Raw genomic sequence first — 8,675 nt, 5'->3', positions numbered from 1 at the left:
TTAGTTTTGTTCACTTAATCCTACTTTACAACAATATTGTTCAGTAGTTTTACATTATTTCCTTGTCCATCTTATTCATGATATGCAAAAAGGTGAAACCTATAACCTATAAAACAGTTTAAGAACTAGGACTTTTTTTTATTAACAGCAACAAACAACATCGAAATCCAAAACTTGAATGGGGCTTTGTAAAAGTATGCCTCCTACATAAATCAGGCTGTTGTGTCATTTGAATAGTTTTACATTTTATTATGTCAGGTTTTAATATTAAAAAATAACACTTGATAAAATTTCATACCTTCAAAAAGTTCAAAGTGCTTTTCTTGATTTACATTTATCAGGAACTCTCAAACTTAAAGATTTGGTATGTGTTTTGCTCGTTGTTGGAGGCAGTTATTTATGATGACCTATAGTTGCCTACAACTACATCTTTTGGGATCTGGTGTTTTAAAGTTGTCACATCCTATATTACCTCATCATATTTTTATATATACATGTATATAAATTTTTAACAGGTTAGGTCACTTCATCAGGATTAACCCCTTAACCAAAATTGTTTTCCAAGCACTTGAAATTTGAATTTATTTTTCTCAAATAAAATAAATATAGAGGTCAAGTCCAACATAGACTTTTTCACTTTAAATTTCAGGAGTTATTGTCCTCTAAGATTTGTATATAGTGAGAGTCTCATTGTTGAAAATTTGCACTTTTGTCCATTGTATAACTTAACCCTTCTACCAGTGGTTTTCTAATTGTAATTTTTTTATTATGCCCCATTTATTGGCATTTTTATGCCCAATTTATGGGTATTATGTTTTCTGGTCTGTTTGTCTGTTTGTTTGTTCGCCCTTCCTTCCATTCATCTGTCTGTCCCACTTCAGGTTAAAGGTTTTGGTCAAGGTAGTTTTTGATGAATTTGAAGTTCAATCAACTTGAAACTTAGTACACATGTTCCCTATGATATGATCTTTCTAATTTTAATGCCAAATTAGAGTTTTTACCCAATTTTCATGGTCCACTGAACATAAAAAATGAAAGTGCGGATGGGGCATCTGTGTACTGGGGACACATTCTTGTTAAATTATAAAATGGAGGCCAAATTCACTATTGACAATTTTAACTTTTACTGTTCAGGAGTAAAAATCCTTGGTCCATTGAAAGTTGGCACTTTATGTTGTTTCTATACAATGAGGGGGAGGACAGGGGTAAGGGAGACAGGGAGAAAGGGGGTAGGAGAAAGGAGAAATGGGGGAAGGAGAAAGGAGAGGAAGGCTAGGAGAAAGGAGAAAAAGTTGGAGAAAGGAGAAAAAATAAAATATCTCTCCTTTTAAAAAATGATCTAATATTTCAAGAAAATAATCTCAAAAGGAGATGTTTTATTCTAATGGGAGAAAGGAGAATGGGGTAGGAGAAAGGAGAAAAGGGGTGGAAGAAGGGAGAAGGGTACCCCCTGTCCTCCCCCTCATACAGTATCTCATGACCTGCCTAACCAACGCTTGTAATATATTGATGCATGTATGTTGTTATCATACTGGTGAAAAAATGGAGTTAAATTCATTGATTTACATATTCGATGTTCAGGAGTTATGGCCCTTGATAGAGAAACAAGTCATAGAATGTGGCAGGTAAAAAAAGCCAGAGAACACTTTTCAAAATACAGAAAACCAATTTGCTGCCAATATGTGGTGATTGGTCATGATGTCATCATTTTAAAGATGACCTTTCAAGTTTTCATGAGACAGCAAAATGGGGCTACATGTACTTTCTTTTGTCATATTAAGACAGATAAACATGGCATGGTAATACTCATAGAATTATTTAAGAATTTAGTTATCTTAATGAGTTAAAAAGGTATCTTGTTGAGTTAAAAAGATATCTTATTGAGTAAAAAAGATATCTTATTGAGTAAAAAAGATATCTTATTGAGTAAAAAAGATATCTTATTGAGTTTAAAAGACATTTGGTTAAGTCTGAAAGATATCTTATAAACTATTATAAGATATCTAATATACAATCATTCTCTGCTGCTAGGCCATGGGGGGGGGGGGGGGGGGGGGGGGGGGGGGGGGGGCATTTAGGTTTAAAAAAAATAGAGGACAAAATATTTCATCCTATACTGTCCTATCCTAAAAAAACATTTTAGATAACTAAATTAAATAATATATTATAGAGCTAAACGAGATATTTCATTAGCCAATAGAGATATTTTATAAACTAAATACATGTGAGATATTTTATATTCTAGTTAAGATATTTCATTAGCTTTTAGAGATATCTTATAAACTAAATATGATATCTTATATTCTAATTTAGATATTTTATATTGAATTCTTATTTAGATATTTTATATTGAATTCTTATTTAGATATTTTATATTGAATTCTTATTTAGATATTTTATGTTCTAATTTAGATATTTTATGTTCTATTTTATGTATGCAGTTATAGGACAAACGCCACATTTTGAGTTTCTTCATCAAAATAGCCAGAACATTAACCAATTAACAGCTAATTGATAAATCATTTATTCAAACACTTGTTTATTTGTCTTCACAGCAGGAGATCTTCTGACTACCACAATATTTTAGATGACTGACCAGAAATGACCACATGTGTAAAAGTACTGTTCCACTTAAATACTAAATAGATTATTATCAGAATCAGCTAGTGGCAAAATTTTCTGACTTTTGAATTTTATCTACACAAGAACCCCCCCTTTTTTCAATAAAAAGTTTTGGCAATACAAACATTTGAACAGAGTATTTTTGTTTAGTATTTTATTTTAATATTTAAGCGTATAACTTAATCGACAATATAAATATGAATAAGAAATGACTGATTTGTAAAATAGTTTTTTGTTTACTGAAATGAAACTTGAGAAGTTATGGAATTTATTGTTCTTGTACCCAAGGCACACCTTGAAAATGTTTTCTCTAAATAACGGTGTTAAAAATCAAACACAAAACATTTTTCATAGTTCCAGTTTTACAATTTGCTATTTGTCTAGCCTGCAAATAAAGTGGTCAAATCTAGACATAACAAATTTCCTTCTATCGGGAACGGATTTATATAATTTTTTCTTGTTTCCAAATGTCTGCATTTCTATTGTATAATTTTTGCACTTTTGAAAAATAGAATATTGTTTTGAAACTAAACTAATCCTTCTCTAGTCGTGTCACAGCATTCTTCGGTTATTTTCTTTTTTAAAAACATTTTTTGTTAAACCTTCACGTAATTTATTTAACTGACAAACGTATCTTCAACACAATGACAGCATGCAGAGAATATTTTTTTCTTTTTTTCAAAATTTTAGTGTTATTTAGTCTTGGGTTAAAGTTTCCAGATATCAATAAAATGAATAACTTTATAGAATTTTATGAACAGGGAAAGAATTTTTTTCATGACCCAAAAATGGCAACTTAAAAAAAGGTTTTTGTTTTATGTCCCTGCAACTGAAAGTTGGGAGATTGGACTATTGTTTTACCCCTGTCTGTCCATAAGTCCTTCCCCCTTCAATCTTTCTGTCCGTCCGATTTATTATGGGGATATACCTTTTCGACATAGTTTTTGAAAGTTTGAATGGTTGCAGGTTTCGCCTTATGTAAATATATTGCGCATGTAGTCAGGGTTTTGATATTTATTAATAATTTAATTTTGGATGTAATGTGTCTTCTGATTGGCTGACGTTATTTTGTTATCGGCCCATAGAAATAATTTAGTAATGTGACCGTGACGTCATCAACGTTTTTTCATGGTTTTCTACGGTTTAAAATGAAATTTAGAATGTAGCTAGTTGAAAAGTTCTGTCTCAACAGAACAACTAGTTAGCAAAATTTGAGTTGCATTTCATAGCTCAAATAAAACGCAATAAGTTGCATTATTATGCAAATTTAGTATACACAGTACCTTCGAAAGAGGAAAGAATACCCCCTCCTCATGTGGGTACTTAAATATCAATTTCAGATTAATGTATAACAATAATTAGAACTTATTCCGTTATTTTACTTTGCATCAATTCTCCAAATGGAACTTTGTGACTTGTTGATAAGTTCCGTTGTAACTTTTGGGCTAGTTTGTTAGTTCTAGTTTTGACTAATTTACCAAAGAGGAACTTTGTGACTACCGGTAGTTGATAAGTTCCTTTTGACTTTTGTAATCAGTATCTTGATTCCCCTTTGAAAGGTTCAAATATAAAATGTTGCGCTTTTACTTTGCATCAATTCTCCAGACTGGTTGATAAGTTCCGTTGGAACTTTTGGGCTAGTTTGTCACTGATGAGTCTTATGTAGACGAAACGCGCGTCTGGCGTACTAAATTATAATCCTGGTACCTTTGATAACTATTGTTAGTTCCGGTTTGGACTAATTTGGCAAAAAGGAACCTTCTAGCGAGTTGACATGTTCCGTTGAAACTTTTTAACTAGTCGCTTTGTTCCGGGGGAACTTTAAAACCAGATGAAGAACAAAGTAACTAGTTAATAAGTTCCTCTGGAACTTTTCGGCTAGTTAGTTCTTTCCGCCCGGAACTTTCCAACGTCGGAACAAAAGAGCATTTGCACACACTGTTAAAAAACCTTAATTTTCAGGAAAGTAAAAGCAGATTCTTCACACTCAATAAGTACCTAACATGTAGAGTGAAATTTTGAATTTTTCTCCCATTCTTGAAGTCTGTTGTGAAAGATTTTGAAAAGTTTTGCTGAACCCTTCGATCATTGAATTTTATAAAACAAGAGATTGAACCCTGAGCTTTTTAGATAATTTTTAATTATTTTTTTAAAGTAAGGATATTTTTAAATAGGAATTCAAGACTTAAACAGGGTTATATTCAAATATAGATACTTCTAACGGCACCTTGTTGCCTCCTCTTTTCAAAATCCTTTATTAATATAGTTATTCATTTATTTTAAATACATATACATAGAACTCTTTTAAACATATTTATATTATATTATATACACATATGTTTCATTCCTGGAATAGTTTGCACTCTATAAGGTCCTATAAAATAGTGTTCTTCTATAAATTCTGAAATATACACAATATATTGTTTCTGATTTAATCTATTTGTCTGTATGGTCAGTGGTCTGATTACCATAGTCACAGATAAAAGTTTCATACCCATTCATCTAAATCACTACCAGCAGGGAGTCTGATAAGAGGTTGTAATATGTTGAATGGATTAATTAACATCAATAAATTGTGCAATTTGATATCTCCTAAATTTTAGGATGAGATTTGGCGTTTGTCCTATAACTGTATGTTTTGATTAATTGAGATATCTTATATAAACTAAATAAGATAGCATATAAACTAAATAAGATATTTGATAAGCCAATCAAAAAATAAAAAGATATACAATGAAGTAAGATAGTTATTTTATAATCTTTACTATTTATATGATGAAGTATTTGTTTAAAAGATGACCCATTAGTCCCTTAATATAAGATATCTCATTATTATAACTCTTATAAAGTTGATAAGATATAGTATTAACATGAACTTTAATTAATGTATCTCATAAAGAATACATGATGTCTTTTATTATCGTTATGAGATATTTTATTAATTTTATAAGATATGGTATTTTGATTAAAACTTTATAAATTATCTTATTTTACACCGCTTCATAATCTAAAAACAGATTGTCTTGCTCTACATCATACGACGATCCATCAGCACATTGACATACCTGCCAACTGTCACTATTTGCGAGGGATTTCCCCCATGGAGGCTCCCAAATTGAAATTTTTAAAGAGCAATTATGTCCACAATTTTAACAAAACAATTAATTTTACAATGAATTGAGGATTATAAGGTATGAAGAAGCCAAAAACAACATTACACTGTATTTGAAGGCCCCCTTGAAGGTTTTTTAGGAGTATGGCAGCCATCTTGCATGCAAAACCACCATGGGCATTTTGAAAACTTGGCAGGTATGCATTGATGGTCTTTAGAGATAAATCAAGTTAGATTTGCCTAAGATCTACCTGAGGCTAGAACCGGTCTCACTAATTAGCGACAACAAGAATTTTAGCGACAACAAGCGTCAACAAGCGACAAGAAGCGACAACAAGAATTATTTTAGCGACAACAAGCGACAAGAAACTATTTAGCGACAAGAAAACATTTTTTTTTAATTAAAATTAATTATTGCAATAAATATTAAAAGAATATGCAAAAGAAAATAATTTTAGCGACAAGAAAGTTAAAATTGATAGAAAAAAATGAAACATTATTTACATAATATTTTATCATCTATTATGAATAACAGCCAGTATTACGTTTAATTATTGTATTATGAGATTACTTTTCCTTGTGTTTTAGAACATATTATTTATCTTATAATTTGTTTTTTAAAACTCTTTTCGTGCAATATATATTAAGCTCGCAAAATTAATTATTTGTGCATCATTGTCCTGAAAATATTGACACAAATTGTGAAATACAAAGAACTGAAATCAAACAGGAGGAAAAGAAAATTGAAATGTGAATGTTTTCATCTTTTTATATGTTTATTGCCTCATTAAACGATATTTATCATGTTTATGCATATTGATTGAAGATGAAAGGAAATTCACAATCTCTTTCTTCCTCACAAATGTTTCATTTCTTCGTCTATCTATATAATAAAACATTTTAATTAGGCATATCTGCTCGTATATTTAAAAAAAAAACATTAAATACAAATTTCTTTATATCTAATAAAAAAAAAACGTTTTCTTGTCGCTAAATAGTCTTCTTGTCGCTTGTTGTCGCTAAAAAAATTCTTGTTGTCGCTTGTTGTCGCTTGTTGACGCTTGTTGTCGCTTCTTGACGCTTGTTGTCGCTAATTAGTGAGACCCGCTAGAACAGTTTGGGTTTCAACAACTACTATCTTTTACAGAGACAAATAATGTCTCTGTTTTTTTTTACATTTCGTTAATGAGATAATATTGAAAACTTTTTGCGGAGTTTGGACACAGGTACAGTATTCGACAATCGATTGAATAGCCAGTTTACAAAAATTACTATCTATTGTATAGTCAATTCAAATCAATTGACTACTGCTGTAGGATCAATCAATTGTTTTCAGTTTATTACTATCATTTGTAGTCAATTCAGTGAATCTATTCAATCAACCCTTTATTTTTAAAGTTAATTGTATTCAATCGTTACGATCGATTAAGAGTTGATCAACTCAATCAACTTTATCTTTTGTATTTCAAGGGTCACGATCGTATCGATCGTGTTCAATCGTTACGATCGATTAAGAGTTGATCAACTCAATCAACTCTATCTTTTGTATTTCAAGGGTCACGATCGTATCGATCGTGTTCAATCGTTACGATCGATTAAGAGTTGATCAACTCAATCAACTCTATCTTTTGTATTTCAAGGGTCACGATCGTATCGATCGTGTTCAATCGTTACGATCGATTAAGAGTTGATCAACTCAATCAACTCTATCTTTTTTATTTCAAGGGTCACGATCGTATCGATCGTGTTCAATCGTTACGATCGATTAAGAGTTGATCAACTCAATCAACTCTATCTTTTGTATTTCAAGGGTCACGATCGTGTTCAATCGTAACGATCGATTAAGAGTTGATCAACTCAATCAACTCTATCTTTTGTATTTCAAGGGTCACGATCGTAACGATCGATTAAGAGTTGATCAACTCAATCAACTCTATCTTTTGTATTTCAAGGGTCACGATCGTATCGATCGTGTTCAATCGTTACGATCGATTAAGAGTTGATCAACTCAATCAACTATATCTTTTGTATTTCAAGGGTCACGATCGTATCAATCGTGTTCAATCGTTACGATCGATTAAGAGTTGATCAACTCAATCAACTCTATCTTTTTTTATTTCAAGGGTCACAATCGTATCGATCGTATTCAATCGTTACGATCGATTAAGAGTTGATCAACTCAATCAACTCTATCTTTTGTATTTCAAGTGTCACAATCGTATCAACCGTGTTCAATCGTTACGATCGATTAAGAGTTGATCAACTCAATCAACTCTATCATTTGTATTTCAAGGGTCACGATCGTATCAATAGTGCTCAATCGTTACGATCGATTAAGAGTTGATCAACTCTATCTTTTTTTTATTTCAAGGGTCACAATCGTATTGATCGTATTCAATCGTTACGATCGATTAAGAGTTGATCAACTCAATCAACTCTATCTTTTGTATTTCAAGGGTCACGATCGTATCGATCGTGTTCAATCGTTACGATCGATTAAGAGTTGATCAACTCAATCAACTCTATCATTTATATTTCAAGGGTCACAATCGTATTGATCGTGTTCAATCGTTACGATCGATTAAGAGTTGATCAACTCAATCAACTCTATCTTTTTTTTATTTCAAGGGTCACGATCGTATTGATCGTGTTCAATCGTTACGATCGATTAAGAGTTGATCAACTCAATCAACTCTTTCTTTTGAATTTCAAGGATCACGATCGTAAACTGAGCTGGTAACTGTGTATACCTTGTATAAAACGTGAATTACATTTATATTCTAGTCAGCATAAGTAGCCATACACACCTTTCGACTGTAATATATCACAAAATGTATTATATAAGACAAAGTGAGGAATACCATTAAAAGCAGAATTAATTTTCAAAGTGTTTGCATATAATTAAAATAATCTTAATTTTTCGGAAAATTACCAGATCCTC

The sequence above is a fragment of the Mytilus edulis genome, chromosome 4 (genome assembly GCF_963676685.1).
Source record: "Mytilus edulis chromosome 4, xbMytEdul2.2, whole genome shotgun sequence".
Taxonomy (NCBI): Eukaryota; Metazoa; Mollusca; class Bivalvia; order Mytilida; family Mytilidae; genus Mytilus; species Mytilus edulis.
The sequence above is the reverse complement of the archived record's forward strand: the minus strand, read 5'-3'. Positions refer to the sequence as shown.